General features: G+C 34.2%; 1 protein-coding gene across 3 annotated transcripts in view; it reads right to left on the bottom strand.

The window, feature by feature from the left end:
* PIK3C2G (phosphatidylinositol-4-phosphate 3-kinase catalytic subunit type 2 gamma) overlaps positions 1-13,829 on the bottom strand; it is a 398,295-nt gene extending 384,466 nt beyond the window's left edge. For all 3 annotated transcript variants that reach the window (XM_032159742.1, XM_058442576.1, XM_032159744.2), the window contains exon 1: positions 13,770-13,829. The gene's annotated coding sequence lies outside the window, so the exon portion shown is untranslated. The remainder of the gene's footprint in view (positions 1-13,769) is intronic.
* Between the last annotated feature and the right edge of the window lie 4,226 nt (positions 13,830-18,055).

Here is an 18,055-nt window from a genome sequence, read left to right as displayed (position 1 = left end):
TGAAGACAAGAGGTGCTTGGGGAAAACATTAATCTTTACACAGTCTTGATTAGCTGCCCTTTTATGTGAACAATTGATGTTTTCTTATTCACATATAATCTTATAGAAGTTTCACTTCCTATTAAACTGCCTAAAGATTCTTGCATATGGAAAATTCAAAGCCATCATTTATTTTCATTTTTGAGAGATATTGACTTGAATAAATACATTTATTTATTCACACACCTATTACTCATTTGTGCATTTGTTTATTCACTAGCTGTTTTTAAGTATATATGTCAAGCACTGTACAAAACACTTGTAATACAAAAATGAATATGAAAACTATAAAATACAGCTCTGGCCTTCAAGTAGGTCATAGACACAAATTTATATTACAGTGCAATATAGGAATAACTTTAATAGACACAGGCTCCGTTTTATGTGTAGGATTTTATATAGAATATTATTAAGCTTATATTGCCTTGGAAAAAGCAAAAGTAAAATTCATGAAGAATGTATTTGAGGTTTATATATTGGGTATGTTTTTGTTCAGAATGTGCAATATGTCAAAGACAATTTTGTGCAGGACATTGAGACCTGGTTTCAGGAATGTTTGGTTGCTAAGCATTGCTAAATTTTCAACCTTAAATATAATAAAGCAGTTGAATCAGTAATTCATTCAATGCCTCTGAGTGTGTCTTAGGAGTAAATAAGACAATAAAAAGTTAGCCTCCTATTTTCACATAACAACTTTGGGGTAAATGATTTGTAGGAATAAAGCTTGCTTCAGGGGAAGACATGGAGAGTGAAGGAAACCTACAGACTGAATCCTGATAGCCTTTGAAATATGACACTTGCTGGGGGCTGCATGAGTACAACCTAGTGGCATTTGAGGAAGAAACAATGATGATTCAATTATTGTCAGACAAATCTAACCTGAAGAGAATTCCAGGACAATGAGAACGCTTACTGATCAGAAGATGTGGCTGCTGTTTTCTTTGTCTACTGCAACAAATATGCAGATCCCCTTCCTCTGTTTAAATCTTGTTTTACTGAGTGTTCTCTTAGTAATGAAAGAGGACTGGAAAATTATTTTCATTAATTTATTTGCTGCTCAGAGAAATTTTTTACATTAAAACTGTGAGCAATGTCATTAGGAAAAGAAGATTTCAGTATGTCAAAGTGAGTGGGTAAGATTTCAAGAATAGAAGATTCCTAAGCTAACTTGAAGGAAGTAACAGTTTTTCTGACAGATTTGAGAAGAGGAAGAGGAGGTCTTTAAATTGTTTTCCATACAGAGGATATCAATTTCACAAAGTCAAGGCCAAAAATAAGAAGAAAGAAAAACAGGAGTAAGAAAAATAGAAGATAGGCCAGGCGTGGTGGCTCACGACTGTAATCCCAGGACTTTTGGAGGCTGAGGCGGGTGGATCACGAGCTCAGGAGTTCAAGGCCAGCCTGGCCAACGTGGTGAAACCCTGTCTCTACTAAAAATACAAAAAATTAGCCAGGCGTGGTGGCGGACACCTGTAAGCCCTGCTACTTGGGAGGCTGAGACAGGAGAATTGCTTGAAACCAGAAGGCAGAGGTTGCAGTGAGTTGAGATCACCTCACTGCACTCCAGCCTGGGCAACAAGAGCGAAACTCCATCTCGCAATAAATAAATAAATAAATAAACAGGATAAAAAAGATGTGGAATGTAAAAGGAGAAAGATGAAGTGAATGAAGAAAGGTGAAGACATGAGAAGGCACTTTGTTACAAAGTACTAGGTCATGAGTCACAGCAGTGAAAAAGACCAACATGGTCTTACAATCTTATGGGAAGGAAAATTGTCACCAGACTTTTTGGCAGCAACACCTTGTGACAGAAGCAAATAATGTGATGTATTTTAGATATTCAAGAAAAGAAAATTGAACCAATGACATAAACTGACTTCAAAATTAAAGCTTCTCAAACTGTTATGACCCCGGAACTCAGGAAACATGCAGGAACCAGGAAACATTGTTCTTACAGACTTTTTAAAACAAATACTGGAGAATAAGCTTCAGACAATCAAAATGACAGAGATATATCAACATAAAGACTGTTGGTGAGAATTAAATATATAACGTGTTTTCTTAGAGACCTCAGACAGATGAGGACATATTGAAGACAGTTTAATATGGCTATCTGAACTGACAACATAGACACAGTTCAACTTTAATAAAAGGTGGAGGACCTGAAAATAATGTATGCATTTTTAAGAGAACTCTTTTTGTTAATCATATAAGTGACTGTATTAGAATTTTTATCCTCATAATATTTTGTGTGTAATGCTGGATTTTAAAAATGAGTAATTCTAGCATCCCCAGCGTCTCTCTTTTTCACTCTCTCTATCTGTGTGCGTGTGTGTGTGTGTCTATGGGTGTGTGTGTGTGTGTGTGTGGGTGGGTGTCATTTCTTATAACTTCATTCCTTAGAAGGCCTAGAAGTAATGTTCATTTCAGTACAATGAGCATTCCTCACATTCGGATTGTGGTACTGAAACATCATTACCTAGTAAAGAAAGCAGGGTTGCTTGGTGGACCAGTTGATTTCAGGTTTGGGCAGATAATGTATACGATGAGCTGGGATGTCCTGTGACTCTAGTTAGCAAGAAAGATATCAAAGAATATGAGAGTACATCAATAGAACTTGTGAGCTAACTCAAAGAGGCTCTTACTGGCTAATATCGAATATATTTATATCCATGAATTCACATGACACACATTCATGCACAATGAATTAATTGTCTTTGTACAATGCAGGGTTAATAAAGTATACAATGAAACATTTATTTTGTCATTGTTAAAATAAAGCTGTCACTGGATAACTAAGTAATAGATGAGGCAAAATTTCTCTTTGTAGAAGAGAAATAAATAAATGAAGAAAGTGATGAAATTGCATTATCAATATTTTACAGCAACTAATGAATTATAAAAACTAGGCATCAAGCATTGGTGACTGCTAATATCACAAAAAAGAGAGGCAGCCAGGTGTTTTGTGCTTCCTGATAAAGAATTCAAAACTACCATGAAGAAGTCTTGCCAAAAATTCTAACTTGAATATATTTGATTAAGCCTCTAGATTTAATTACCAATGCCCAGGAAATATAGAGGACAGAGGAACATGTTAAACTAAATCAGGTGGAAATCTGTACAGAAAAAGTAATATGGTTTCTTTAACAAGTAAATTTCTAGAAAAAAATAAATGGAGCAGAAATACATTCATTAAAAAATACTTAAAAATACCTACTCCCCCCAAAAAAGGGAAAATAAAGCCATGCAATTTAGGAATAAACACTTGCTTGAAGAAATTATATAGAAAAGTACAGAAGTGATATCAGAAGAGTGTTTACTCATGGAGAGACAAAGGGCATTGTGTATGGGAGAGTAAGCAGGGCTTTCCGGATGTTAGGAAATTTCTAGACATGGGAGGTGATTACAAGGTTGTTCAATCTCTAATAGCACATTAAGCTGTACCTTTATTTTGTGTAGTTGCTAATATCATCAATTTAAAAAGTATTAGGTAGCGTGATTCATTGGATGTATGAAACTGAAGGACTTGTACAAAATCTACACGAAGATGCCGAATAAGCAGTTGTTACATGTGGGTCTTGAATTGAGGCGACATATCTTATGGTTTATTCCATAAGCCTTGTTTAAAGACGGTTAAGAGATTAAGAAGAGATATCAATATGAGAATAAAATCTCAGTATAAGAGACAATCAGTACATAATGGATTGACCCCAAAAAGAAAAGTACAGAAAAGTCTGAGAGGTAGGAGAAAAATAATAAGCCACTGCCATCTCACTTTGTCCACTTGGGGTCCTGGTAAGAGGAAAATAAGTGAAAAGCAAGCTCCTTCCTTTTAAGGACCTGATTGAGAACTGCATATATCACTTCTGCTCACATCTCATTGCCCTGAATGTATAACAAAAGGAAGGCTGGAAATGCAGTCTCTTATTTTGTTTGCCATGGGCCTAGGGAAAAACATGAGTATTTTATTACTAAAAGGAATAAATGACCTTGTTTAGAGAAATCATGATTGAATGGCTTTGAAGTTCTCTGGGAAGCCTGGAGTTAGAGTGTGAAATGAAAATGCTGAGCCAAGTGTAACTAGCAGGCAGGTCTCTAACAGATGTGGAGGAACAAGGTCAGAGGAGGTCAGCAAGTAGAGGAGACATGGGGCAGTAGAGAAGGATGTCTGGGGACTCTAAGGAGTGGAATTTTATACTGTGTTGAAAAGGAGTGGCCTGGTAGTCAACAGCCGTATAGAAGAATGTGGGCCTGTCTCCTGTTCCTTGGTATGTGGGGCATGGGACCATGAACAGCTTCCACTAGAGTATCACAAAAGAACAGAGTCCTAAGGGAGAGCCAAGTCTTCCTTACAAAAAGAGGGTAAAGGAAGCCTAAAATAATCAACAAAACATCTTGCAGAGATTAAATCTCAAGTGAAAGAATGTATCCCACTGTATGTTTTACAAATTGAGATTCTGTCACTCCTCTTGCTTTTATGAGAAAAAATATTAATCAATTCAGATGTAGTTCTTAACATTATATTTTTAATTTAAATGCCTTTTAAAATTTATGTATTTTAATAATAGAAGGAGTTGGTATGTTAGTAAACAACTTCAGGCATGTCAAAGTTACATTTTGAGAATATGAAACTATTCCTTAAGAGGATTTATGTTTATAAAGCATTATATCTTTTAACCATAAAGTACCCACAATAGACTGTTTTCTGTTATTTTAAGTTGTCTAGAATTAAACTATAGATCATTGTATAGCTAGCCTACATTTTATAGAATACTGGTCCAAAACCATTGGGACTGGTTTAACTGATAAGTTTTACCTCACTTGGGAACTAAGACACTGCATATTTTCCTGGAAAACAGTAGTAGTCCTTGGGCCACATTGAGTGTTATTCCCTAAGCTCAACATAACTCTACAAAACTAAAGCCGAATTTCAGCACCATTTAGTCAAAGGTAACAGGGGTTAATGAGAAAAAAAAAAGATGGGCTCAAGAGAGTTTCATCTTCACTCTTCATTAATAGCTGCATGACTTTGAGTAAATTAATAAACATTTCTAACACCTCAAATTCATTATTAATAAAAATAAAGATATTTATAACTACCTTCCATAGTGTTAATAAGTATTATATAAGAAAAACGTGTTGGGCTGTGTGCGCAGTGGCTCACGCCTGTGATCCCAGCACTTCAGGAGGCCGAGGTGGGTGGATCACCTGAGGGTGTTCCAGACCAGCCTGGCCAACGTGGTGAAACCCCATCTTTACTAAAAATACAAAACTTAGCCAGGTGTGGTGGCTCACGCCTATAATCCCAGCTACATGGGAGGCTGAGGCAGGAGAATTGCTTGAACCTGGGAGGTGGAGGTTGCAGTGAGCTAAGATCCCGCCACTGCACTCCAGCCTGGGTAACTGAGCGAGACGCCATCTCAAAAAAAACAAAAAAAAATGGTAACTTGGCGGTGTCTGACAAATAGTAGCCGCATCATTTTATAATTGCTATTTGGATATATCCCTTAATCCATTAATTTTTGTCTATTTTATTTAACTGATTCTATGTATTTTAACGGATAATAAAATAATGTATATTGTCATCTTTATTTCCATTTTGCGAAAGTATTATTGTTAGTTACCAATGTAATGCAGCAAAATTTTCCACTCATGCAAAAGGTTGCCCTCATTTGTATAAGTATTTGACTGTGAATGGAAGTAAGTAGCAGAAACAAATAATTCCATAACAGTTTCTTCTTTGGAAAACTCTAATATTGTTCTGAAACCAAAGTAGTAAATAGTTTTAGCTCTTAAATGAAATCTCATTACATGGTATTCACTTTACAGGACATGGTTTGAGAAGACTTGTTTGGGTGAGGAAAACCTAGGGGAGGTAATGTTTCATTACTGCCCTCTGCCCAGATGCAGAAGATGGGAGAGAAACTACATATACCCCAATGTATCTATTGCTGTTCTAGTGGCTAGAAACATGTGGATGTTCTTCACCAAAAAAAAAAAATTTATAGGTGAATTAATTATACAAAATATCAAAAATATGAACAGATACCTACTTAAAGATGTTTAATATTAACGTAATTGTTAGCACGAGGATATAGGTTCTTAAGAAATCTAAGTTTCAGCTGGCACAGTGGCTCATGCCTGTAATACCAGCACTTTGGGAGGCTGAGGCAGGAGGATAGACTGAGGCCAGGAGTTTGAGATCAGCCTGGCCAACACGGCAAAACCCCATCTCTACTAAAAATAAAAAAATTTTCCAGGCATTGTGGTGCACGGCTGTAATCCCAGCTACTTGGGAGGCTGAGGCATGAGAATTGTTTGACCCCGGGAGGTGGAGTTTGGTGCACTGATATGCACCACTGCACTCCAGCCTAAGTGACAGAGTGAGACTCTGTTTAAAAAAAAGAAAGAAATCTAAGTTTCGACTGAATCTTTGACAAAGTTATTGTTATGGTGAATGATATATTTGATATGAATATGATTTAGAGAAAGATCTAGAAATTTTTTGAAAGGCAATTGTAGGTAAAACCAATGATAAGTTGAATACATTGATAATTTTAATGCTTCTGAGAACACAGCACACACAATGATAAATACCACATAAAATTACTTTTTAAAATATGGCTAATATGCACTGTTTGAATAGCCACATTTTATTTTCACTATTTAAAACAAGTATCTGAATTATGTCATATGATTCACTGCATAGGAAGCACAACAGTGAGAATTCATCTAAAAATCAATGTAGTGTAAGAGTTAAATGAATTAGTTTGGGAAGGCTGAATGAAAGAACAGATAGGTAGAAAAATTCAGAAAACTTTGTTAAAACTTGAAAAAGGTTACAAATTATAAAATTAAAAGCTGGTCAAATAGGCTGTGGTTTTGGGAAATAATATCCTTAATGATATCTCTAATCTTAGAATAATAATAATAATAATAACAATAAAAATCAAGGTACTTATTGTCAATACAGTCTATCTGGCTGGTAACATAACTCAAAAAATTAAGCAAATATTTTATGAATTGAGTAAGCAAACAAATTCATTCGGAGTACAGCATTACCAGCCACAAAGACTGACATCCATTCAGTCAACTAAATTTTTATCATATATAAGTCAAAACAGATTAAACAGAAATGGAAGGAAAAAATGCACACATACTGGCTGGCACTTGCTTTGTATCTGGAGGAGAATAAATATCCCAGCCTGAAAAAATGGTAAAAAGATGGTTCATTTTCCTGTTACTGCTGAATTGGGAGATACAGAGTCGGATCAATTCCCTCCACCATCCTAAAAAGGTTGCTCTGTTGCACAGCACACCTTTCAGTAGAAGCGAGGGCCACATGGCCACTTAGCTTTCTACATGCTTTCTAAGACTAAAATTTGCATTAATGCAAAATGTCGCGTCTATGGTGACTGTGCATTTGTTTTGCCTCATGTAGGAACGGGGGATAAATATTTGGGATACAAAAAATACCATGAGAAAGTACAAAAACAGTCCACTTCTGGCAAAAGAACTATATATTGGCTAGAATTATCTAGATATGTATACCCTCTCAAAACAGTCAATAGGACATGAAAGCAATATAGATGAAGTCCAGAATTTAGAGAAATTAAGGGACTGCTAGTGACCAGAAATCAGATGAAGTCTGTTCATATTTACCATCCTTTTAGTTGAAAATCTGAGAAACATGCTCTAACAGGTCAATAATGAGAGGAACCAGGCAAGATAGCTGCAGATGTTATTTATGAGTTATCAATGGAGAGAATTCAAAGGATGAGTAATTGAAAAATGTGTTAATATAGATGTGGAAATATTCTGCAAGAAATAAAGTGAATGCTTATCAAGACATAAAAGAAGATCTTCTGAAAAATATATGCTGTGTATAACTAATTATTATAAAAACTAGTTATATGTGATTTATAAAATTAAGAAATAATGTGTTCTATTAAATAATCTCTAAAATTAAAAAGTAGCAAAACAAAATGAAAAAAAGAAGAAATTGAATAAGAGGGAGATGTCAATAAAATGGAGCTTAATAAGATACTGAGATGTGAAGAACCTGAAAATTCAGTCACATATTTAAAATATTCCTCAAAGCAGAATTGATACATCAGAAAACTAAATTTTGAATTAAAAATTGAGAAATACTATGAATACAGAATAAGAGGAACAAGTGATAGAAATGTATAAGATGTGATTCTACAATTGTAACATTCATAGAAAGGAGAACTGTCACTATATTATGGAAAGCCTAAAAATAAATCAGAAAAAGTAGAAACAACCAACATTGAAGATGGCAAAAAAGAAAACCCTGAATATGCATATTACATCTCCATATATATATGGCACATATATACATAACCAGAAAATATATGTATATTGTGATATTTTGAAAATGAAGCATTTACCCAACATGAAAAAAATGAAGAAAAAGAAGAGAATGAGGAGGAGGAGGAAGAAGGGAGGGAGGGAGACAGGAAGAGAGGAGGAAGACAAAGGAGGAGGAGAAAGAAAAATCTATCTGGACATACAGTTTACTTTTAAAGACAAATGCCTTAAGATAATGGAACTATGTCTACATAGTTCTAAAGTAAATATGTTCTATACCAAGCATTCAGTTTGTCTTTTGTGTGTGAGAGCAGCTAAAACATATTCGAACATATGTAAGTGCTCACAAACCTTTGTGCACTTTTCATGAGTAATGTTCATCAGGCCACAAAATTTTAATCAAAGTAAGAACTCAATAATAGGGAACTAATAGTAACTCTCTAAAAATCAGTTAACATTGACTAGGTCTAAATAATGATTGCAAATATAATTTAATAATTTCAAAATTGACTCCATATTAATTAGCAAGGTGAAGAGTCTTAGATTATATTTCAAGTAAAACTGAAAGGCATGTTAAATTTTCTGTCTTACTAGAGGAAAGGGAATAAAATATGCTGCTTTGTTTCTATCAATTTTTTTTAAAGTTCATACATATTTGTTTGTATATATAGAGTTATTAAGTATTACAGACCTATTAGTTGGAGAAAGATACTGTCCATATTTTCCAAAACACTAGAGGAATCAAAATGTGACAACATTTACATTATATTCAGCCAGGAATATAGGAAAATAAAAGTATGTTTTAAGAATAGCAAACAGAATGGGCCCTGTAGGATCACTGACATCTAATAATGATAAATATAAGCAGTTAATAGGATTAAGAACATTATGCAAATATAAATTTTCTATTGCATAGTGTTGTTTTTTTGTTTTTTGTTTTTTTTTTTGGATGAAGTCTAGCTCTTGTTCCCCCAGGCTGGAGTGCAGTGGCGTGATCTGGCTCACTGCAACCTCCGCCTCCCGGGTTCAAGCGATTCTTCTGCCTCAGCCTCCCGAGTAGCTGGGATTACAGGTGCCTGCCACCACGCCTGCCTAATTTTTATATTTTTAGTAGAGATGAGGTTTCATCATGTTGGCCAAGGTGGTCTCAAACTCCTGACCTCAGGTGATCTGCCTGCCTCAGCCTCCCAAAATGCTGGGATTACAGGCTTGAGCCACCACGCCAAGCCTATTGCATAGTTTTTGTAACAGAAACACATAAAAAAATTAAAGCAAAGTTAAAAGTATTGCCAAATATATTACTCAAACATACACACCTACACAGACACACACACACAGACATGCAAAATGAAGCAAGAAAGGCAATATTAGTAACAGAAAACTGTAGGCTAAAAGCATCAAGGCCATTTTATTGAAATTTTTACATAAGTTATAATAGATATAGGCATTTATGAATCAGGTAAAAGTGTGTGTTTTAAGATGAATTAATGGAAACGTCTGGAATTTTATAACCAGCTCAATTTATTAACTAATATTAACTTTATACTATATATATTTAAGTTTTTCCATCTGCTAAAGATTGAATCCTTTTATCAATAAATCATACAAAAAGATTTGTTTTGCGTTGAATTTTGTATTTATTCACGATTCCTTAAATGATGAAGCATAAATGAACATACTTAAAAATGTAAAAAGTAATTTTCTCACATCAGAAACCAAGTATCAAGGACATATTTGAGAAGGGGATTTAACCAGAGCCCAAGTGGCAGAAGTACAGATTAAAGAAAAATTTGCCACTAATTATTCTGGAGAAAGCTTTTCCCCTTGGAGTATGAATAAATAGCCACATACATGTATATACAAAAATATAGAAACACACACAACCATGAAATAATCAAGCTGATGCTTATAAGATTATTTCAGTACTATGAGAGGAGAATGTTATCAATGAAGACTCTAAGGAAGAGAATTCTCAAAATCATTGAGGAAGAGGCTTGCTGAGTGAGCAAGCGTTCAGATGCCCCATGCAGGCTTTTACGGCGTGTTATTAGTCTGGTAAGACAGAGGAGAAAAGAGTGGTGTCGCTGATCTCAGTCTGCAGAAGACACTGTGCACTGTGAGCCAGGTAGATGGTTTTTCTCCCCACGCCCACAGAGAGTTTTCTCAAAACGTTAAGTGTTGATGAGAAAGTGTTCAGAAACAATAGATCTGAATTCAGCCTGTCTGCTCACATAGCTCATTTTCGTCTTTTGTTCTCACATACGATATTCCAAAAAGTAGCTGTCTCCGGAAAAAAAAAAAATTACTCCTATTCTAAGATGTACAATGACAAGAAAGTAATCATAATGGGACCTAAACAAAAAATATCACAACAAAGGAGGAAGCCAACATGATCTCGGGGCAAAAAAAAAGATGAAGAATATAAGCCAATACTCAACAAAACAGCATTTTGAAAAGCAGAACAAAGTAAGAATGTGTTCTCACAACCTGTTTATTTCTAGAACATTACCATTAATGGAAATTTTTAAAGAATGTGCTTAAGAGTAGAAGGAAAATTATCCCAGGGAAGGTCTGAAAAATACCAGAAGGGGAGGTGAGTGAACACGATAGTAAATATGTGGATAATTCTGAACTAACGTTGACTATATAAACAATAATAACAATTTCTAATCTGGAAAGCAAAATAAGTAAGATATAATTAAATACTAGACTATAATGCTATATAAGTTGGGGTTGAGCAAACCAACTTCAAAAAAATTTTATATTGAGAAAGTACAAATATAAATTTTGATTTTTGAAGAATGCATGTTAAATTTTTAGATAATAAATGTATATTCAGATAATAGAGGGTATATTTTCTACCAGTAGAGAGCAAAGAATGAAAACAACAACAAAAACAATAAACATCAATCAGGTTGGGAGAAGTTCCGTAAGTGAGAAGATGAGAAAAGGGTGGCACTGATTTCAATCAGCTGGAGACAATCAATTGCCTTGCCCTGTCTTCAGCTGAAGCCCAAATATAAATGTTCTCTAAGATGAAGAAATGAAAAGGTGTATATCAGAAACACATCAATGTAAATTGTCTGGTTATGTCATATAAAATCTATAGATTGTTACATTTTATTAAGAAAAAAAGCTAAATGAAATTTGTTATAGATATACCAGAAATTAAAGGATAAGTATTGCTTAAAATTAAAAGAGAAGTATTGTTTAAAATTAAAAAGACGAAAAAGGTACCACAGGCAATTTTTAATAATATCGACAACAACAAAAAACTGGTGTCATTACATTAAAAAGACAAAACAGATCTATTCGAAAAAGTAATTCAGGAGGTAAAGAATAACACTTTATAAGGTAAAGATTCAATTCACCAGGTACATGTCACAGGTTTATACTTAAAAATAATTCATTTGAAATTTAAATGGCAACAGTTTATACTGCTACAAGGAGAAACTGATATAGCCACATTTATAATGGAAGTAATAGTAATCTCACATCATTTGTAGAGTGATCAGTCAAAAATATATAATTAACAAGCTTAATTCAATGAACACATATAAGATACTGTATCCAGTATTGGAATTTACACCTTTATAAGGACAAGATGATGGCTTATGAGAATTGATTATATATTTGGCTAATTTTAAAATAATTCAAAGTCAGTATTATAAAACTGTTTTCTCTGTCCCCAATGTAGTCAAAATCAGTAAAAATAAGATAACTTACAGAACTCATGTTTTTAAACTTAAAAAACATTTTTAAATAACTTGCACAGTGAAAAACCACAATAAAATTAGAAAAACTTTGAGATAAAAAATAAGGTTGCCAAGAAAAATACATATTTTTGCATAAGAAATTCAAAGATACACATCACTCTTATTCTATAGCTGAAAAACTCTTGAAAATATTTCAGCCAACAGAAAAATAAATCATAATAATTTAAAATGCAAGAGTTTTGTCATAAAAGGTCTATTGCTGAGAGCTGATAACAGTTAAAATGGATTTATGCCTAAACAATTTAATCATTTTTTTTGCTATGATTATCTGTATACCATTTCATCAGATCATACATTTGGAAAATAGCAATAATTTAGTTAGAAATACAATACAATGCTTTTCTAGATTGGAAATGATTACTTCATCACGTTTTCTTCCTGAGCTCTAAGAGAATTGTGCCATGTTTTGCTTACCTGAAGAGGGCTTCCTCATGACCAAAATGATTCCAGCTCAGGCAGAAGAAAAAGTGAAATCATAGCCTTGGGGTTCACAATGGCATCACAGGATCTTGTTTATTTAATGAATCAGTGAAGACTCACCTACTTACTATGAACCCTTTCTATAGGAGGTAGAAGTTATTATTTTTTTTTTTTTGCCAGCTCACTCATGGTTAGCTATTTTCTTATGCTCACTATTTTCTTATGCTCAGTTCACAAACTTGCTTTTTACTGGTTCAGATGGCAGATAGACATGCGTGGAGAATAAATAACATGTCATGGAAAGAGCCCTCTAGTTGGAATAAGAAAACCTTGATTAAAATCCAAGCTCTTAATAACATTATTAATGACATGAGTGGTATGTGTTCTTTAACCTCCCTCTCTGAGTCTGTTTCCTAATATGCAATAATTACATTAGCTAATGCATTTAAAAAGGTGATCACTAGGTACAAGTTATATATTATGATTAGTTTGAAAGAATGGGGTATATCTTATCTCTAACTTTAATCCCAAGCTTCAGAAATAGAATTGTTCATCAGACAAGAACATAAGGGGGCAACTGGGACACACAATAGGTTCACAGTGGCCTCAGTGAGCTACGAATAAAGAGGTAGGCAAACAGCAGTGAGACTGAGCCAAGCACAGAGGGAGGAAATGGAAACAGAACAGAGCTTCTCTCTAGCAGGAGTTGCTTCTAGTTTGGATCCCATATGTTAAGAAATTCCACCTTCCATTTAACAAGAATTTCCTCTGGGAGCAATCATGGGGATGCCGTCTACAGGCTAGTGGCACGAGCTTCAAGACGCTAAAAGTGTACACTAAGAAAAATCTACCAGCAGACATGAACAAAATAATTAGCTCAAGGCTCTGATGAAATGGTATGATATCAAATGCAATCTGTGGTGTCAGCTAGCTGGAGAGAAAGAGGCAGAGGGAGGGGGAAAAGAGAGAAAGAATAAGTTTATTCAGGAAAGATCTATCTTCTGGCTGTAGATTTTGGGGGATATTTACAAGCCGGATATCTCTGTTTCAAAATATGGCACAAACTCACTCTGATTTTAAATTCATCTACCATTTTTGTATCACAGTATAATTAAAGAGCTATTTTGCCTCAATGATATATTCGAATCGAAATATCATGCTATGTAGTTAAGTATAGGAAGTTTATTTGTTTTAGTTTCTTACCTGACGCATGTATCTTCCTGAAATGAAACACGATCTCATTTCGTTTCAAGAGTCAAATACACTCACACAAGCTAAAACACTTCTATTTCAAGGGAACGTGATGCTTCCACTGGAAGCTTTTATTCCTGTTTGGCAGGTTGGGCATGTTTGGAAATCTATTTTTCATCAAACCCTGAAGGGTTATATGGAGAAAAAAAAAAAGGTTTGCACTGACATAATGAATAGAGGATTTAAGCCAAAAACCTAACAATAAATTAGCTTCTCTGTGCTAAACAGAATTCGGGCCAAAGATACTGATCAGCAATATACAAACGAAAATATATTTTTAAAAAAATATGTAAGGCGAACATATTTCCCCTCAAATTACAACTAAGGTTATTATGCATTTAAACATGGAGGTGGTTGGATGTGGTGAAACCAGTGGTCTCAATTTGCAGGAGCAGAGGTGAGCCCTTGAAAAAGGTATTCTAGCCATTCTCTGAGTTTCACCTATCGAGGTATTTTCTTTATTTAACTAGAATTTAATAAGTTCATTTTTTTCTAATTTAGAAAGATACTAATTTTTTGTTTAATCTTAGGATGTATAATAAATTTCAATTTAAATATTTCTAATCTAATAACATTTGAAAAGAAACAGCAAAATAAAACAATATTTATAAGATTAGCAAGTAGATGTGGGTAGTTTATTGTTTTGGTGTACTGCTCTTGAAATTGAGCAATGTGTGGAGACTCTGAGACAACACAAGAAATTATATAATTAAATCCAGGTAAAATAGGATCTGCCAGAAGTAGGCCTGCTTTACTGGGAGAAAGTTTTAGGAAATAAAAATAAATTGGATTACTCTTGTTTCTAAAATATATCATAGGATCCTTTTGTTGTTGCTGGTTTTTTCTCTTCTTTTTAGATTTATATCAGTTTTCTGTAAGAATGATTTCTTACATGGAAGGGTAGAGAGGAGAAAGTTGAGAATTATATCACTTTCAGGGCTACTCATGGAAAGATATTTATAGTATTGAAGGTTCACAATTGTACAACACCATCCCCCCACCCTTGTACCCCTTCTGTTCTAAAGCTACAAAGGTGTGAGAGGTTACAGAAAAATGGGAGCTTGACCTAGAAATGGAGGGTGATGTCACACAGGAAAACAATCATACCTTTATATTTTAATAATAACCTGAGCTGCAATTCTTAGCTTTGGAACTCTGGGGAGATAGATGACTTTAAAAATAACTTTACATGTAGTGATTTTTTCCAAATACATTTAAGCTAAACCCTTAAAAATCTCTTTAAATTAATTCCTAAAATGAGCCACTATTTAAGAAAAATAGTCCCTTCAAAAATTGAAACATTCTGGATCTACAAATCTCTTACCACACATTAAAGTAGGCTCATACATTTTGCAGGAGGACTTATGAGAGCTGGACTGGGTTGAAAAGGAACAATCTAATCTTGATAAAACTGAATGATTAAGGTTAGAACAGTTTGATAGTCATTATTCATTAACAAGAAAGGGTACAAAAATGTACCTTGTACTTTGGTTCCTTTGAAAATATGTTCTTCAATATTTTTTCTTTCCTTGCTTAACATGTACGCTTACCTATTTTAGTAGCACTTTTAATTAAAAGTAAAATCCAGAGAACAATTAAGCTTCTTCTAAAATTTACTTTTTTCATGGCTATGTCCTATGTCTAAAATTTAAACACCCAAAGCCTTCTGTCTTACCTGGTAGTAGTCTACTCCATTTTTTAGGCAAAGTATTTAAGACATAATGATCAAGCTTCAACAATGAAATGCAAATTTTATTTAAAAATCAATCTTTACAGTGCAAGTTTATTTGATTTCCTATCTATTGTGTTAATATTATTTTGTTTATGCATTTTATTGTAAGATGCAAAATTTTAAGTGTCATGGTGAACAGCCTTCTAAAACTTTCTTGCTTGTTACATTAAGAAATCAATGTCAAATTATATATAACCTTCTATTTTTTTCTAAATAGGCTTATTTCCCCCCACTCTAAAGCAAATGTAATTTCGTTGTTTAAAATTCCTCAATTTTCAGAACACACACTACAAGATGAGTTCTACAAGTGTCCTGACTCATCTGCCTGTAGTCTTGCTCAAAACCTGGGAAAGATTTTTCAACACTCACTCTGCCAGTGGGTAGAACTTAGCAGAGTTATCTTTAAAGTTTAATATTAAGAGTTGTGACCCAGACCCCAAAGGTGGCTACCTGCATATTTCATACATGCTCCACATTTTCCATCTCATTCTCTTTTTAATGTTATTTGTATGTACCCATTTTAAAGCAGGATCTCACTTTTTAAGTCAAAAGTTCTGATAGAATATCTACTGGGTACTTAGCAGCTGCCTAGTACTGGTTATAATGTGGTGAAAAAGACCGACAAGGTTTCTGCTATCATGAAGATTACAAGAGCAACTTCCCACCCTGTTGCTTAGTAGAGTGACCCGAACCTAGTTAGTACCTGGGTGAAAAACAAATGAAGGCAGATACAGGTAATAATGCAGCTATTTGAAAATTTCTATTTCAAATATAGGAAACTGCCAGAGACAGGAAAATGTTTTGATCAAGTTATTTAGAAATAAAGTGCTAGCTACATTGCTGTTCTATTAAAAAGTAAATTGCTTATTCATTCACTTTAAGAGGGAAAAAAATGAATCAATAGAATATGAAATTCTTTATAGAGCTTTTAGACATTCCAAAATACTATTTGTTTAATGTCTAGCATAAACAAAATATTTATATTGATATTTCTAAACCTTATACAACCTGAGCCTCAACATTTTGTACTAAACTTGAACCAATCCTTTTATTTTAAGAGGATATTCATTATCAAAGAATCAACATAGATGAAAGATTCATCTACTGCTATATAAGTAGAATGAGTACATATATATAATAGAATCCTCTTCCGCCCTTAAAAAAAGAAAGGAAATCGTGACATTTGCGACAACACGGATGATCCGGAGGGCATTATCTTGAGTAAAATAAGCTAGACATAGAAAAAGAAATACTACATTATCTTACTTGTGTGTGAAATCTAAAAAAGTTAAATTAATAGGAGCAGAGAGTAAAATGGTGGTCACCAGAAGCTGTGGTAGGGAGACCGGGGAGATGTTGGTCAAAGGATACAAAATTTCAGTTAGACAGGAGAACTAAGTTCAAGGGGTCCATTGTACAACATGGTCATTATGGTTAATAACAATGTATTATATACTTGAAAATGTGTAAGACAGATTTTCAGTGTTCTCACTACCAAAAAAATGGTAAGTATGGGAAGTAATGTATATAGTAATTAGCTTTATTTAGCCACTCCACAATGTATATGTCAAAATATCATGTTGTACACCATAAATATATACAATATACAAGAGTAGATTGAACAATCATCTGTCGTTTTCATTATTCATTTGGGAAAAAAAAATGCTTTTATAATATATGCTCTTCTGTGGTGCCCATTGTTCAGCAGGAGCAGAGGTGGATGTTTTGACCCTCTGCCAAGTGGACATGCCTGACTCTAGATTCCGAAAAGCTAAAAATGACACTTCCCATATGCCTTTGCAGCTGAGAGTCAGGATGAGAGTTGGTTGTACCAAGAAGTTGTATTTGTACAAGGTAAAAGGTATGAGCAAGGAGTATTTTTCTTTCTCTTTCTCTCTTTCTTTTCTTCTTTCTTTTTCTCTCTCCCTTTCTTTTCCTTATTTTCTCTTTCTTCTCTTTTTCTTTCTTTCTTTTTCTTTCTTCCTTCCCTCCCTTCCTTCCTTCATTCCTTCTTTCTTTCCTTCCTTCCTTTCTTCCTTCCTTCCTTCCTTCCTTCCTTCCTTCCTTCCTTCCACCTTCCTCTCTCCTTTCTCTTCTTTTTTTTTCTTTCTTTCTTTTCTTTACTTTTCTTTCTTCCTTTCCCTTTCATTTACTGGCAAGGAAGATCTTGTTTTTCAAAGCAATACTGCAGTGTCTATTCTTCACTTCCCTTGGTGTTGAGAGGCAGCTGTGGCAAAAGTAGTGGTGACAGCTGATTCCCAGCTTTCTAATTTTGAGATTGCTTTTATAGTGAATTGTTCATCTGCAATAGTTCCAGTGGTGATCTCAGTCCCTGGGTGTGTCAGTTCTCCTGTGCTGTGTTCCAGTCTAGAGCCCACAACTGTGGCTCTTCCTACCATTATTGCAAAAAGTGGTTTATTCTCTGTGTTAAATGAATCTTTCCTGCTTTAAATATTTAGATTTGTTTCTGAATAACAGTATTGCATCAAACCGACAATTGTCACCC

The sequence above is a fragment of the Hylobates moloch genome, unplaced genomic scaffold, assembly GCF_009828535.3.
Source record: "Hylobates moloch isolate HMO894 unplaced genomic scaffold, HMol_V3 SCAFFOLD_8, whole genome shotgun sequence".
Classification (NCBI taxonomy): Eukaryota; Metazoa; Chordata; class Mammalia; order Primates; family Hylobatidae; genus Hylobates; species Hylobates moloch.
This window is presented reverse-complemented; position numbering and strand designations above follow the sequence as displayed.